This window comes from Felis catus, chromosome D1, assembly GCF_018350175.1.
Source record: "Felis catus isolate Fca126 chromosome D1, F.catus_Fca126_mat1.0, whole genome shotgun sequence".
NCBI lineage: Eukaryota > Metazoa > Chordata > Mammalia > Carnivora > Felidae > Felis > Felis catus.
In genome coordinates this window covers 71,883,998-71,898,691 of record NC_058377.1, presented here as the reverse complement: position 1 = coordinate 71,898,691, position 14,694 = coordinate 71,883,998, and the positions used below count along the sequence as shown (strand labels likewise).

Sequence of the window (14,694 nt, the reverse complement as noted above, 5' to 3'; positions counted from 1 at the left end):
ACCCCTCCCCTGCTTGAGGTGGGACCGTGCAGGCTCATCAGAGCCTGTAGGAGTCACAGCTTCAACCCTTTCAGCATCCTTCTGTAGACGCGATTCGGATCACGGAGGACAGGGAAATAAGAGAGGGCTCAGCATTCGACCACGTGTGCTGAGTTCTGTCTGTGTGCCACGCTGGGAGAGGAGCCCCCGAGGACAGAAGGCTGGGCGATGCAGGGCCGTGTGATGAATATACAGAGCAGCCCCACCGCCGATCTGTTCCCTTTATTAAGAACAGTGAGTGATCTAATACTTTTCATTCGGCTGTGGAAGTGCTTAACGCTGACACTTTGTAAACACACTAACATCGGCTGAAATGAGAGAAGTGAAGGATTATTTCTAGTTTCGCAAGAGACTGTCTTTGGCATTGTGGATTTATTGATAAAGGCACTGCCGTAATATTCTGTCTTCTGGATTCCATTTAAATCGTCTTTCTCTGGCCCACAATTATTTGCTTGGATGGAGTGTTGGTCAGGATTCTTTTAGTTGCAAGGGACGGAAACCCGGCCCCCACCAGCTTGAGCAGAAAAAAACCCAAAAACCAAAAAAAATTTCAGTGGGGACTTCCACGACATCGCCAGTGTTTTTCTGACTTCTCCCTGCCATGCCCGCCCTCCCTCTTGAAATGGCTCAACTTCTCTGTGAGTTGATCCTTGTCTTTCCTCCCACAACTGGGTTTCCTCCTTGTAGCCAGGGATGATGGCAGAGTCCTGGCTGATGTGGCTGCAGACACTTCCAGGCTATGGCACCTCCACTTAACGCCAGAAATCAAGAGAAAGGTTATCTATCACTCTCCTGAGTTTAGATACAACATCCCGGGGAAAGTTCCTAAATTGCTTGAGATGGGCACTTACCTTTCAAATGGGCACTTACCTTACAACTCCAGATGCACATTTGTCTGGGATGCTTTTCAAAGCGTCAGCCCTACGCCCAGAGATTCTGATTCATTTGGTCTGGTGGGACCTGGATGCCAGTATTTTTAACAGCTTTCTGCAGATGACAATAGCCAAGCCTGACTACTGCTTGAGACTCCTTCATTTATTCTTCAAAAGTCAAGTTGGAGTGCCCGCTCTGTGCCACGCAGTATATTACACGGTGATAGAGACGTGAACCAGCAGATAAAATCGTTCTTGTGAAGCTCACGCTCCATGGAGGAAGGCAGGCAATAAAACCATTAATAAATGAATAAATAAATAGTGCTAATAAATAAATAAGCACTATCCAGAGAATAAAAACAAGACCAGAGTATGGGTAATGAGAAGAAGCAAGCCATCAGCAGCTCGGGAGGAAGAACATTTGAGGCAGAGGGGACAGCCAATGCAAAGGCTAAGCGGCAGGAACAGATTGACCTATTCCAGAAAGAGAAAGAAGGCCAATGTGGCTGAGATTTGGTGAATGAAGAAGAGAGCAACATGGAGGAGATCAGAGAGACAGGCCGCAGGGAGCCGTCGTGGAACTTTGTCGTCAAATGTTCTACCACTTGTCATGGAGCTTTGTAAACAAGGCCACGGAATATGGATTTTATTGTATAAGCAATAGGATGTCAACAGACATGGAGGAATGATGGGCTCTGATTTACATTTTCAAGTGCTAACTCTGGCTGCTGGTTGGAGAAAGAACTAGTTGGGGCAAAGAGTAGGAATGGATAGACCAAGTAGGAGACAAAAGCAATTGTCCAGGTGAGCAGTGATGTTGGCTTGGTCTAAGCTGGTTTTGGGGAGAAGTAAATGGATGTAAGCTGAGTTTTGGAGGTTGACAGGACACCACACATAGCCCTTTAATTGTTCCTTCCACATCCTCAGTGTCCAGCGTGGGGAGTGGGGGTAACATACTCCAGCCAATAGGTGCTCAAGAAATATTTGTTGAATTGCCAGAGTCCAGAGGCATGAAGATGTAGGAGAAGGGATGGAAATAAAACTGAACTTGCAGAGGCACAGAACAAACCTCTCTAATGAAGCCTGGGGTTGGGCACAGTGCTTCACACATGAAGGAGAGCAGAGACTCCAAACGTTACTGGAGGACAGACAATTTAGTGACTCTGAAACCTGTGCAGGACACAAAAATCCACATCAGAGACATCCAAAGTGGGCATTCTGCTCCCGGGCAAGAGGCTTGATATGGGAAGACACTGCACCACCATCATGGTAAAGAGGAGTTGAGCCTATACTGGCCCCTGTCTAGCTAGCACAGCACCAAGAGAATCAAATATTCACTGGTGACATTAAGTAGGGATATATACCCTGGGACCCAGCAATCCTAGCCTCAATGTGTTTTGCAGAGAAATGCTTACATAGGTCCACAGTGACCCAAGCAAGGATGTCTGTCATGACATTGTGTGGAGTGGGTAATGGCGGGCTAGGAGTCACTCATGGAAGAGCAGATGAGTAAACCAAGGCCAACGCAAACTATGAACCGGCATGCAGTCATTAGCAGCCTCAAACTCAGTGTGTCCAGAACGATGCGGGAGACCTTAAAAATGTGGTGTCCATGGGGCGCTTGGGTGGCTCAGTTGGTTTACCTCCTGACTCTTGATTTCAGCTTAGGTCATTATCTCATGGTCAGATGTGGAGCCTGCTTGAGAGTGTCTCTCTCTACCTCTCTGTCTGCCCCTCCCCCACTTGTGCACGCACACTCCTGTGCTCTCTCTCTGTCTCTCTCTAAAAATAAATTGTGTTCAGTGACAAATGGAAGAACAATACCACACACAGAACATAGAACAATACCATATATGCCAATTAAAAACATGTACATAGGGACGCCTGGGTGGCTCAGTTGGTTGAATTTCTGACTTTTGATTTCGGCTCAGGTCGTGAGATTGAGTCTCATGATTAGCTCTAAATTGAGCATGGATCCTACTTGGGATTCTCTCTCTCTCTCTCTCTCTCTCAAAAGCTATACTGATGGTATGCTTACAAGGAAACGTGTGTTTCAGGGCACGTATTAAATACATGTGCACATTAGAGTAGATGCCAACAAGGACGAGGAACGGGAGTAAGGTTGGGGATTGTGGAAGGCAGAATAATGCCCCCACCCCCAGAAATGTCCACAACTTAATCCCCAGAACTGTGGATCTGTTTTGTTATGTGACAAGGGGGAATTAAGGTTGCAGATGGAATTTACATTGCTAATCAGCATGTAGGGAGATTAGCCTAGATTATCCAGGTGAGTCCAGTGTAACCTTCAGGGTCCCTAAGAGTGGAAGAGGGAGGCAGGAATGTGGGTCAGAGAAAGATGTGACTATTTATGAGTGATGGCAGCATAAGTAAGGATTAGGCCCAAAGTTGCCAGCATTGAAGATGGAGAGAGGGGACCAGGAGCTGATGGAGGTGGAAGGCCTCTAGAAGCTAGAAAAGGAGAGGAAACAGATTCTCTTCTAGAGAGTTCCAGAAGGGAAGGCACCCTGTCAACACCTTCATCTTATCCGGGGAGATCCAAGTCAGACTTCTAGTGTGCAGAACTATAAAACAGTATATGTGTGTTGCTTTAAGCCTGAGTTTGTAGCAATTTGTTATGGCAGCCTTAGGAAATGAACCCAAGGGTAAAGGGGCTTGCATGGGCTTGTGATGATACGCAACATGCATTGAACCGTGGAGTCTGAAAAAGTCTGCCCTCCTCGTCCAAGGTCTAAGACAACGCTGTTAAGATTGAAGGGAAAGAAGAATAAAAGAAATCCCCTCAATACATAACACCAGATGTGACAGGAACAGCAGATCTGGGAATGAGCTCTCATCATGTCCCAAAGACTGAACTAGAACTTCATAGGCCTGAACCCATGTTGGATTCCTGGAGGGTACCTGTAAGAGGTACTGGGAATGGCCAATCAGGCTCACTGGTCTGTTACTATTCCATGAAGCCTGTCTGTCCCTCCTTCTCCAGGGAACATCATTGTCCACCTCTTTAAACCCTCCCAATCTCTTCTCTTCCACCCCCAGCCCCCATCCTGCAGCACCTGTCTCCGGGACCACAGTCAGCCTCAAGGACAGTGTCTAGGGCACAGCAAATCCTGTGCGTGGGGAGCTGATCTTGTTGACACTTAGGGAATGTCCTGACTACCCCGTTGCCCACACCATCCCAGAGCTTTTGCATCAGCGGGACCATTCATAAAAGAGCCCTGGGACTTCCATGAGCTATTTATTCTCAACAACTCAGAGCAACCCTTGGGGACCCAGTGTGATGTTTGCGCGTCTAATTTCCGTGAGCTATTGATAAGAGCCCACTCCAACCTGCTAGTTGTCAGCCTTGACTCCAAGGGCCTGGAAAATGTACTATTTGCAATTACTTGAAAAGAAACTAATTAGCTTTAAGGAGGAAACCATAGGTAGAAATGACTGAAATCAGCTGTTCAACTGTGCTTGGCAAAAAATTAAAAGGAGTAGGCGAGCGTACCTCGCATTGGTCTCACTTGAACGAAGAGTGGGAAGAAGGGCTAGCCTTGCAGAGGGGGTTTTCTGCGGTATTTTCTCTGCAAGGAGAGGCCTCTGAGCAGAAACAGTGTCAGCGAAGCTTTTGGGTGGCTGAGAGGTTACGAAGTGACCTTGAAAGCTACATGCGGACTTTGTTCAGTGGCAGTGATGAAAGGTATTTCAGAGAGTGATGATAAACTCAGGACTTTAGAAATGTGTACTGATGTTCATGGAAGTGTTAGATTTCTGCATTCGGTATGTAAGTTTTGTGTTCTCCTTCAGAAGTGGTCATCCTGAGTCATTTCTCAAAACGGATTTAAAAACACTACATCACACTTTCTCAGAGCCTAGCGCTCTGCCTGGAATACAGCAGGTAGTGACGAAAAGAGGAACAGCACCCTGGCGTGGCCTTGAGGCCACCTGGAATGCGAGAGGAGCAGGTGTCCTCGCGGGGGAGTGTTGCAACAATCCAGAGGAGGAACAAGAGGCAATAGCAGCATCGGAAGTAAAGATGCTTCCAGATGCGAACGAGAGCAGTGACCTGTATTCTCACCGTTTACAGTCACAAGGGAACTGTGCATTTTCCTCTGTTGAGTGCTTGCCGTGTCCTACGATTTACATGTGTCACCAGTTGTTATTTCCAGTGTATTCTTTAAAAAAAAAATTTTTTTTATTATTTACTTTTGAGAGAGAGATACAGGTAGAGCACAAGTGGGGGAAGGGGCAGAGAGAGAGACACACAGAATCTGAAGCAGGCTCCAGGCTCTGAGCTGTCAGCACAGAGCCCGACGCGGGGGATTAACTCACAAACCACGAGATCATGACCTGAGCCGAAGTTGGACGCTTAACCGACTGAGCCACCCAGGCGCCCCGATTTCCAGTTTATTCTTGAGGAAACAGAAACAGTGACTGTTTCTGAGCTCAGAAGGAGACTCTGGGGAAGGGATATGGGGGATACGTAACTCATTCGGGAGCTGATTCCAGGAAATAACCGGCAAAGATGTGAAACATAAAATAGCGAAGAGAAGGAAGACAACAACATTTGAGTTCTAACTGATTTATGATGGTGGACAGCCGGAGTTCAGCCCTGCGGGGGAACTCCGGAAAACGGAGCAGAACATTTTCAGAGTGATGATTCCAGTCAAGAAGGCCAGGATGCTGGGGGCATTTATCCACAGCCTCCCTATCTGTCATTGGTTGATGCTGCTTTGGGGACATCAACTCTACTGTTCCCGCTTGTCCAGTGCTCGAGGCTGGTCCTGCTCCACAGGTGCTCGCTGTCACAGAACCTCAGCACTGGAGGCGAGAACCAAGGGAGGGGGGCAGGGCACAGCAGTGCCCCATGCCCAGTCTGCCTGGCAATCCCACCTTGTGCTTGTTGTCTGGAAATAATTATAAACATTCCCCCTTTTACTCTTAAAGGTGTCCTGCTCTGGAGGATTTATATGGCCAGTCTTGTAAGGAAAGGAACAGCTGCAAACCCAGGAGCCTATGCTTTCTGCCTCTGTCTAGTCCTCTATAAGCGCAGTGTGGCTCTTCTCATCAGGCTAGGAGATGCAGATACATCGCTCCTCACCAGAACCTTCTCCAGGGAGGTCCTGGGCCACTGCACCAGCATGGCGGATGGAGATTAGTAACACCCAGGCTCCTGTTTCTGGTCCTTAACATACTGAATCAGAATCTCTGGGGCTTGGGGCTGAGGATCAGCATTTTTAACACCTTCTCTGGCTAATCCACACAATAAAGTTTCAAAACTGAAGGCCCAGCAAAAGGAGACAATGAGTGTTAACGTTTTCTGAGAAGCAGCAAAGTGGGGTAGTTAATAGCAGGGCCTCTGCCCTGGCCTGAGTCAAATCCCAGCTCTGTCACTCAGTGATTTCCAGCACATTCCCGAACTTCTGTGTTCCTCACTGGGGAAAAAAAAAAAAATGGGGATAATAATAGCATCTACTTTATCAGGGCTGTTATGAGGATTAGACAAGTTAATCCATATAAAGCCCTTAGAACAGTGCTGGGCACGTAGCAAACACTCGAAATGCTAGTTAGTGTTATTACTGACTTTTAGCATTATGCTAGGGATCTTACCTAGGCTGTGATATTAATCCTTAGAACAACCACACAAGGAAGGTATTATTGAGGATTTGGGGCAAATAACTTATCTGAGGCTCAGAGGTTAAACAACAAACAACAGAGTGTGTGTACGGGGGCGGGGGGGGGGTTGGCTGGAATTCTATCTCATATCTGTTACATCTGCCTCCCTGTCCTTGTCAGGCCCATTCCCTGCCTCCACGGTGGCATCCTGGTTTTCACCTGGCCCTTGGGCCCACCGGAGACTTCTGGGAATGGAGAGGAGGGAAGCCAGCATATCAGTAGCACTTACCTGCAGCATCCCGTCTGCCTTGGCCGGCTGGGCTGGAGCTGCTCTCTGGGATCTGGTTAGCAGCTAATGATCAGTGGGCTCTAGCTATAATGATCGGATTAGCTGCGCTTTAATCACTGTCTATTGTTTCAGCAGGGAGAGAATTTCACAGCTCATTGACTGCTCTGACTCCTAATCTACACGGAGGAAACAATGTTGCAGCTCATCAAATGCAATCAGCTGCTAATTGAAAGGAAATGGAATTTTACAATTACAGGCCACCTTGCAGTGCTCAGGATTTCTAAGCACTTCTCCCCACCCTCCTTTGCCAGCTCAGCACTGGCAGGAGCACTTGACAACCTGCTAGAGACTTCCCTGAGAGCTGCATTGAGGCCCTGGCCCATTTCTCCCTAGCCCCAGAGCAGCAGAAAAGGGAAGCAGCGTCCTCACCAATTCCTAGGCTGTCCTTCAAGGCTCAGTGCAAAGGAAAAAGGCCTGGGCTGGGTGTCCGCAGAACTGAGTCTGCGTCCTGGCTCACCTTCCCCCTACACCTGGTGACTGTGTGACCTTGGACGTGTCCTCATTTCTCTCTGAGCCCCACTTTCTTCCTTTCCAAAATCAAGACTTGAGGATCTCCAAGGTTCTCATCAGTTCTGATGATTCTGTTTGCCCCATTCTTGTTATTATCCCCGTCCAGTGGCGAACATCTAAGTCGACGCCCTCTTTCTTGCCCAGATATCTGCTTCTCCAAATGCTTCCGGGGGGACTGCCTTAGGTCTCCCAAAGGGTTTGTCCTGATGAGATTTTAATGGGACAGAAAGCAAAGTTGGGAAATATCCTACGCAGGCTTGTGGTCAGACATCTCTCTCCCTGTCCTGGATCCAATCACTAGCTTGGATGAGCATCAATCACGATTAATTCTAAAGATAGTCACATAGATTTTTCTGGGGTCTGTCTTTTTCCCAGTGAAATTCTGTGGAGACAAGGCTTGGATGAGAGGGCTACCAGCCAGAAAGAACATTGCTGCTTTTGACCCTGTCTCAAAGATCCATTTCCAGCCGGCATTTTCTCTGAGAACGGGACAAACCAGCATCTGCTTTGAGCTCTGGTCTGTGTCATCCCACAATAACACTTGCTGTGTCCGGGAATGCATCCGAGGCTCACGTAACCCCGCAGGGCCATTTTCTCTTGGTTCCCATGATCCGTGGGCTTGTCTGATGTGCTTATCAAACAGACGCTGGAGTATCACCACTTTCCTTCAGGCAGACGAGTTATGGTGTGCCTCAAAAAAAAAAAAAAAAAAAGGCACAATCAAAAATAGTTTTTGTTTGGCCTGAGTTCATTCTCAGTCCCATTTCCTTCTCCGTGTCGGAGCGATGCTGTAGCAGGGTCTTAGGGTCTTAGGCTGACCTGTTGCCTCAGGATGTGGGCTGCAAACGAAGAGAAGGAAGGCAGAACAGGGCGGGCTGCACCTTCCTTCTAACAACACGGCAGTGGGCTGGGAAGGGCCTGCTGCAGGTAACGCCCGATGTCCTTCCAGAACTCTGGCTCTGGGGAAGGCTGAGGAGAAAGAGAACAAAGGCTGGGGGAGCCGATTTAGGATTTGGGGGAGGGCATGTGAAGGAAACTCCAGAGCTCCCGGGTCTGCTCTGCAATATGAACAGGAAAGAAGCCGGAAGCCAGTTTAAGTTGGGGACAGAAACAAGATCACTCAGAGAGATTCCAGCTATGGGTCTACTGGCCAAAGGGGTCAGAGTTCAGAAAACCAATGTGGAGGGGAGAGAGAATGTCCAAGACGAGAGTAAAATGGCCTAAAAGGGAGATGAAGAACATAAGAGATGCCAAAGCGTTGAGCAATATGGCCATGTTGACACTGGCCAGCCCTCAGACGCTTGTCCCTGCTAACAGAAAGGCGCTGGCTGGTAGGAGGCCTGGCCCTGGCTACCCGCGGGCAGTCATGTGGGCACTAGGAAAAATTTCACATGGTGGGCAGCATGTGGCATCCAGAGACTATGAAAATAGGCACCCTACGGTATTTTAGAGATGTCATTGGCATTGGAGTCCTAACCTAGATCTCCATGATGTTTTGACCTGTAGATGGGACAAAATGATGGAGGTTCAGAAGGAAAACTTGACCGGAAAGGCAACTCTGGGACGTCTAAAGACGCCTTCGTAAAATCTTTTAGTTTTTCCAGAGTAACCAAAGCATCCCATCTTTTATAGGGCTTTTAACCTTTTCATGTCTTGACCAAAATTCTGTTAAAAGTAAAACTTAGCATTAATGCTGATGACGTTTTGGGGTGGTAGAGGGTTCAGGGGGTTCGGAGCCGACAGCCAAGAAAGAATTTTTGAAGATGTCTTTGGTGCAAAATTGTGTTTTTATTAAAGCACAGGGGACAGGACCCACGGGGGGGGGGGGCAGGAAGAGCTGTCCTGGAGTTGTGTAGAATGGCTGGTTATATACCTTGGACTTGGGGGAGGTAAAGTCAATAGGGTATTTCCAAAGAGACTTTCACATGCTAAAAACTTACTGGAGGCCTAGCCTTTGTGAAGCTAAGGTTGTTTTTCCCTTTAGCAAGGCATTAACATTAACACGGTAGGCAGTTCCTGGACTTTAGGCTGTTGATGGGATTGCCTTTTTCTGGTAAACTGGTGGAGACTCTTATCAGTTTAACCATTTGGGTTTTTTTTGTCCTTTCCTGTTTTGGGGTAGCCAGGAGTGTCCAAGGAATATCACACATGTCCCGCCAGGGCTGGGGGGGGGGGGTGGGCGGCGGGTGGCGGTGCTAGTTTGTGCTTTGTCCCTCAGCCTGCCTCACGCTTCCTCATCCAAAATCTTGGTATATCAACTGATTTGGAGATGCATTGAATTTTGAAGAATTTTTGTTTCATCATTTTTTAAAAATATAACTGGAATACTTTGCAGGGCTACATTTTTGGAGATGTACTAGACAAGGCCCATGGATAAAGTTTCATGTCTGCCTTCAGATTTATGCGCCTTCATTCATTCAACAAACATCAAATACCTACCATGTATTGGATGCACATCAGTGAAAAAAAAAACACAACAGGCAAAATATGTCCCCGCCCTCTGGAACTTGTATGCTAGATCTAAGAAAAGTATTTATTTAAATTAGTTAATCATTTTATTTAGTAAGCTGTTTACTATTTTAAATCCCCTATTAAGAAATAAATGAATTAAATAGGTGATGTATAAAAAAGAATAAATACATGATGTAAAATTTTAGATGTCTAAAAATAGTCAACTGGGTACATAGTTATCAAAATCAACAAACGACTTTGCAGTTGACTGTGGGGGTCCACTGTCTGTCATGCGTGTCTGCCATATTGTTGCCTAACTTCTACTTAGTCTCTCTCTCTTTTTTTTTAAATATTTATTGATTTTTGAGACAGAGCATGAACCGGGGAGGGTCAGAGAGAGGGAGACACAGAATCTGAAACAGGCTCCAGGCTCTGAGCTGTCAGCACAGAGCCCCACGCGGGGCTCGAACTCACAGACTGAGAGATCATGACCTGAGTCGAAGTCAGCCGCTTAACCGACAGAGCCACCCAGGCGCCCCTCTACTCAGTCTCTTTCACACCGAAGCACCACATTCCATTCCACAGGGCTCTGAGCAGGTAGAGGATTCCTTAGCTAGAACTTTTATCTTTTAACTTCCTCCACTGGGTTCTGGCTCTTCCCTCTGGGATCACATAGAGTCTTGCTACTCAAAATGTGGTCCTCAGACCAGCAGCAGCTGGGTCCCCTGGAGGCTTGTTAGAAGGGAGGAATCTTAGGACCCACCCCATTCCAGCAGAATTAGAATCTGAATTTCAACAGGTTTTCCAGGTGATTTGAATGTCCATTAAAGCTTGGGAAGTACTCATATAGTGATTGTCTGCTCTTTACCTGATAAAGAGTAGCTTTTCATCTATTCAAATAGTTCCACAGCTCTTTGAAGTCAATCTTTTTTCCTCCAGGCATGTGATGATGAGGTGAACCTCCAGGTAGAAATCAATGTCTACACATCTAAGTAGTTCTGCATGAGTGAGGCTCAAACCAGGACTGGGCACCAGGTTTCCCTACACACCATGGGTTTCATCCCTGACCATCCCTGTTTAGCTCTGAGGTCAACTATTGACCACACAGGGCTCTGGTCTTTGAATTCCACCTGCACTATTTATGAAACCATGTACTTTGCATTTTAAATTAGACCATCCCGAATAGACCCTCTCAATTTAGCAGAAACACATTTAGGGTTTGTTTTGCTTTTGTTTTTTGTTTTCTTGTTTTGTGTGTGTGTGTGTGTGTGTGTGTGTGTGTGTGTGTGTGTGTGTGTTGGTATGATTAACAATGTAGCTAGAATATAATGTGGATACCAACACATTGCTCAGGATCCAAGATAGGTCTAGAGATAATCTCTCAGAGACCAGAGTGGATTGCTTCTCCCTACTTCCTTATCAACCAATTACCCTATTCTCTACTCCATGTAAATGTCATCCTTGTCTTGCTTATAATTCCTGTTTACTCGTAGCTTCTGATATCTCGTGGTAACCAAGTTGACATTCTCCTTGTATTTTCTACCTTCTGCTTCTGCTAATTGACTATCTGTATCTCAAGTTCAGATAGTTGAGAGACAAGGCATGGTTGATTGGTTTGTGACCATTTCCCCTGCTTATCAGAGTTCTCCTGATAGGGCAGTTCATAAGGTACTACCCAGCTTACAGGATGGATACCTTATTAGGTCTCTACCCTGCCTAGATCCAGTTGGATCCTAGGATGATGACTTACGAAAAAGGGGCCCCATAGAAAGGGCTGTATATAAATCTGGCCAATTTAGTACATTCTCCATCTCATTTATTTGTTCTTCAAATATTTACCAAGCACGTATCTTATCCCAAACGCGGTGCAGGATAAATACAAAGGTATATATGTGAAACATGGTCTCCAGTTTTACAAAGTTCATGGTCTAGTGATGGAGATAGATAAGCAAGATAATGTAGCATTTTTACCCAGGAAAAATGCTATAAGAGATATCTATATAGGGTGACGTGGAGATAAAAAAGATGGGATCAATTCTACTTGAAGAAGGTGAGGGAAGACTTCACAGAGGCGGCAATAAGTGCATTGGGTACTAAAGGTGAGTATAGTTTAAGGCAGGATGTGTTTGGGGAGGAAGCTGGCTGTGTTCTCTTGGTGTGTCTTCTCAAGGTTGAGGGTATTGACCCAGAGCGACTTAACCAGGTGAGAACCAAGTCACTGAGGGCTTTGTAGGCCTTGCTGAGGAGTTTGGTTACATTCTGTGGAACAAGAAGAAGATTCTCAAATGACTTTCACGGGGGAATGTCACAGTTCAACGTATGTGTTGGGAAGAGACTACTTTGGTGGCAGAAGGAAAGATGGACTGGGGTTGAATGACAACAGGAGATGAAGACCAATTAGGAAGCTATGGTGCTGAATGAGGAAATAAGGGTCTGGGCAAAAGGGGCCAAATATATGCCACGCATGCTGTTATTCTCCAACCCAGGTCTGTGGCCCACATTACTAAGTGATCATGACATTCCTCTGTTGAGTCCCAGGGAAATTTCATCGTCTTACTCAACTGAGTATACAGGGCAGACATTACCAAGGGACCAGCAGTTGAAAGTCTTTGCAAATCGGGCTCAGCCCACATCACTGATAGTGGGGGAGGAGGCAAAAGAGGCTGTAAGGGTTGATGAACCTCCCAAACCCTCAAGAGTCTTTTCTTGGAGTCGTCCCCCTGACTGCTGGCTAGATGTGTGGTCATCAGGTTCATTGCAATCACTGACAACCGGGTAGTGCTTTACAGCTTATAATGTAATTTTCCATTTTTAATTTCTCACTCTAAACATGCAAGAAAGACAGGGAAAGGAAGTCCCACTGTCCTTTCTTTATAGCCCAGAAACCTGAGGCTCGGAGAACCTAGACTCCTTTGGCTCTCTGAGCTCTAAGGGCACTTTATCCCTTTGACGGTCAGCGACCGAGTAACTATTATCCCCAACTTTTTGCCACACACTGAGCATACAGTTAAGCATGACTTGGTCCTTGTATTTCTTTTTATTGCCCCATATCGGATTTATCTGAGCGTATTTCTTTTATACCTTCTTCCAGATTATCAGTTCCCTGAGGGCAAAGCCTCTGGAAAATATTACTGTTCCTCATCACAGCCTGGATGCCGCACATGAGAACACCCCAAAGAGACCGGCGTGTGGCCTGGATTTGCCTAACCTTGGCTGCGACATCAGAGCTCAGGGATCCAGTTACAGATCAGCCCAGAGGTCTGTTTCTGATCAGCTCGGCAGCCATCTGTAATGCCTGCTAGTCATTTAACCTGGCAGAGAGTAAGGGCCTCTCCCCCAAATAGAGTGTAAAACCACAACCACAGCCCGCAAGACCTTGAGACGTGCAAATCCAGCGATTACCCAATGGCAAGTATGGGTGTGCTGGAAGGCAGCCTTTTCCAAGTCTTCTAAGTCCAGAATCACTTGGATCACATCACACTTGCCCAAGATGGACACAACGGGGTGCGTGACCTTCCGACTTCAACAACCCCCACCATTTCAGAGTCCTGAGGATGACTTTGAATCTGGATGCTTCTGAGGCCTCAAATGCTCACATCACCTGGAGACTCTGCAAGACCAAGAAGCTGTGGGATTGGCTGGTGGTGATGTCACAGCCACGCCAGCACTGCCTTCTGAGTGGCTGTCTGCCCCCTTGACTATCTCCTACCCCATCTTGATTTATACATGATATCTTATAATATCCAAAGCAGCGCTCAAGGAATCTTCCTTAGCCTCAGCCTCCTACCGCCACCCCAGGCATGTAATAATGTCCCAGAAATACACAGGCTGCCATATCTTATTACATAAATATAGGCCTGAGAAGCTTCTCCATGTGACAGTAGGAAGCAAGTGCCACCCAGGAATGGCCCCGGGGAAGAGGGAGACAGAGCACTATCATCTCAGAGTTCTTAAGTGGAAATATTATCTCCCAGCATCGTTCCAATTAAAATTGGAAAATTTGGAGCCCCCCCTCCCCTTTCCGATATGTTGGGGCAGGAACACAGGGAAGGATATGCACCCAGAAGTCCTGCTTTGTTCCCTGGCTCTGCTGGGCATTTCAGTGTGTTGAGAAGGTCACTGTCTTCTGAGTTGTGGTTTCCTCCTCTCTAGAATGAGGGGAAACGGTACAACCTGCCAGGTGAATTTTTGACAGAATGAAAGGACACCACAGGTGTGAAAATGTGAAAATACAAACTACAGCCACACAAATTTTATTTCATAATCATCATAACAACAGTGATAATAATGATAAATTTCCATGCCTCTTGACCTCAGTGAAACATCTATTTTGTATGGGACGGTAATATCAACAGGAAGTACATAATATTTGACAGTTTTACAGAGGATGTTGATCCCCACTCTCCCATGTTTTATTACTTACTCCCCATTCATGGAAGAGACAAGTGTCCCTCACACAGTTGTATGAGCTGCCAAGTCACACAGGCAGCTTAGGGTAGGTCCCTGAGGACCCCAGCTCATCTCTGGTCCCCCCAGCCCAAACCCCATGCTCTCCCTCACATGTTCTCCACAGGTAAGAGTGGGAGCAGCAGGGTGGGGGGATCGTGTGTGTGTGTGTGTGTGTGTGTGTGTGTGGTGGTGCAGGGGGAGAGAGCCGGAAACCTTGGCTCTGGTTCTTCCATGCAAAGGAAACTCTAGGCTTTGGCTCATTTATATGGAGGCAGCTTCTTTACTTGAAGCTTCTTCTGTCAAAAGTAATTGTATTTCTTGGTCTCCCTCTGCTCAAGCCCTTCATCCCCTGTGCCATTTATGGTAACTGTGCCATCTGAACTAATCTCACCGCTGGTTCTTTGG

General features: G+C 46.8%; 1 long non-coding RNA gene across 1 annotated transcript; it reads left to right on the top strand.

The window, feature by feature from the left end:
* Nucleotides 1-1,485: 1,485 nt before the first annotated feature.
* LOC109492025 lies at nt 1,486-14,151 on the top strand. Its single transcript, XR_002145726.3, has 2 exons — nt 1,486-1,715; nt 12,932-14,151. It is a non-coding gene; the product is annotated as an uncharacterized LOC109492025 (long non-coding RNA).
* Nucleotides 14,152-14,694: the final 543 nt, after the last annotated feature.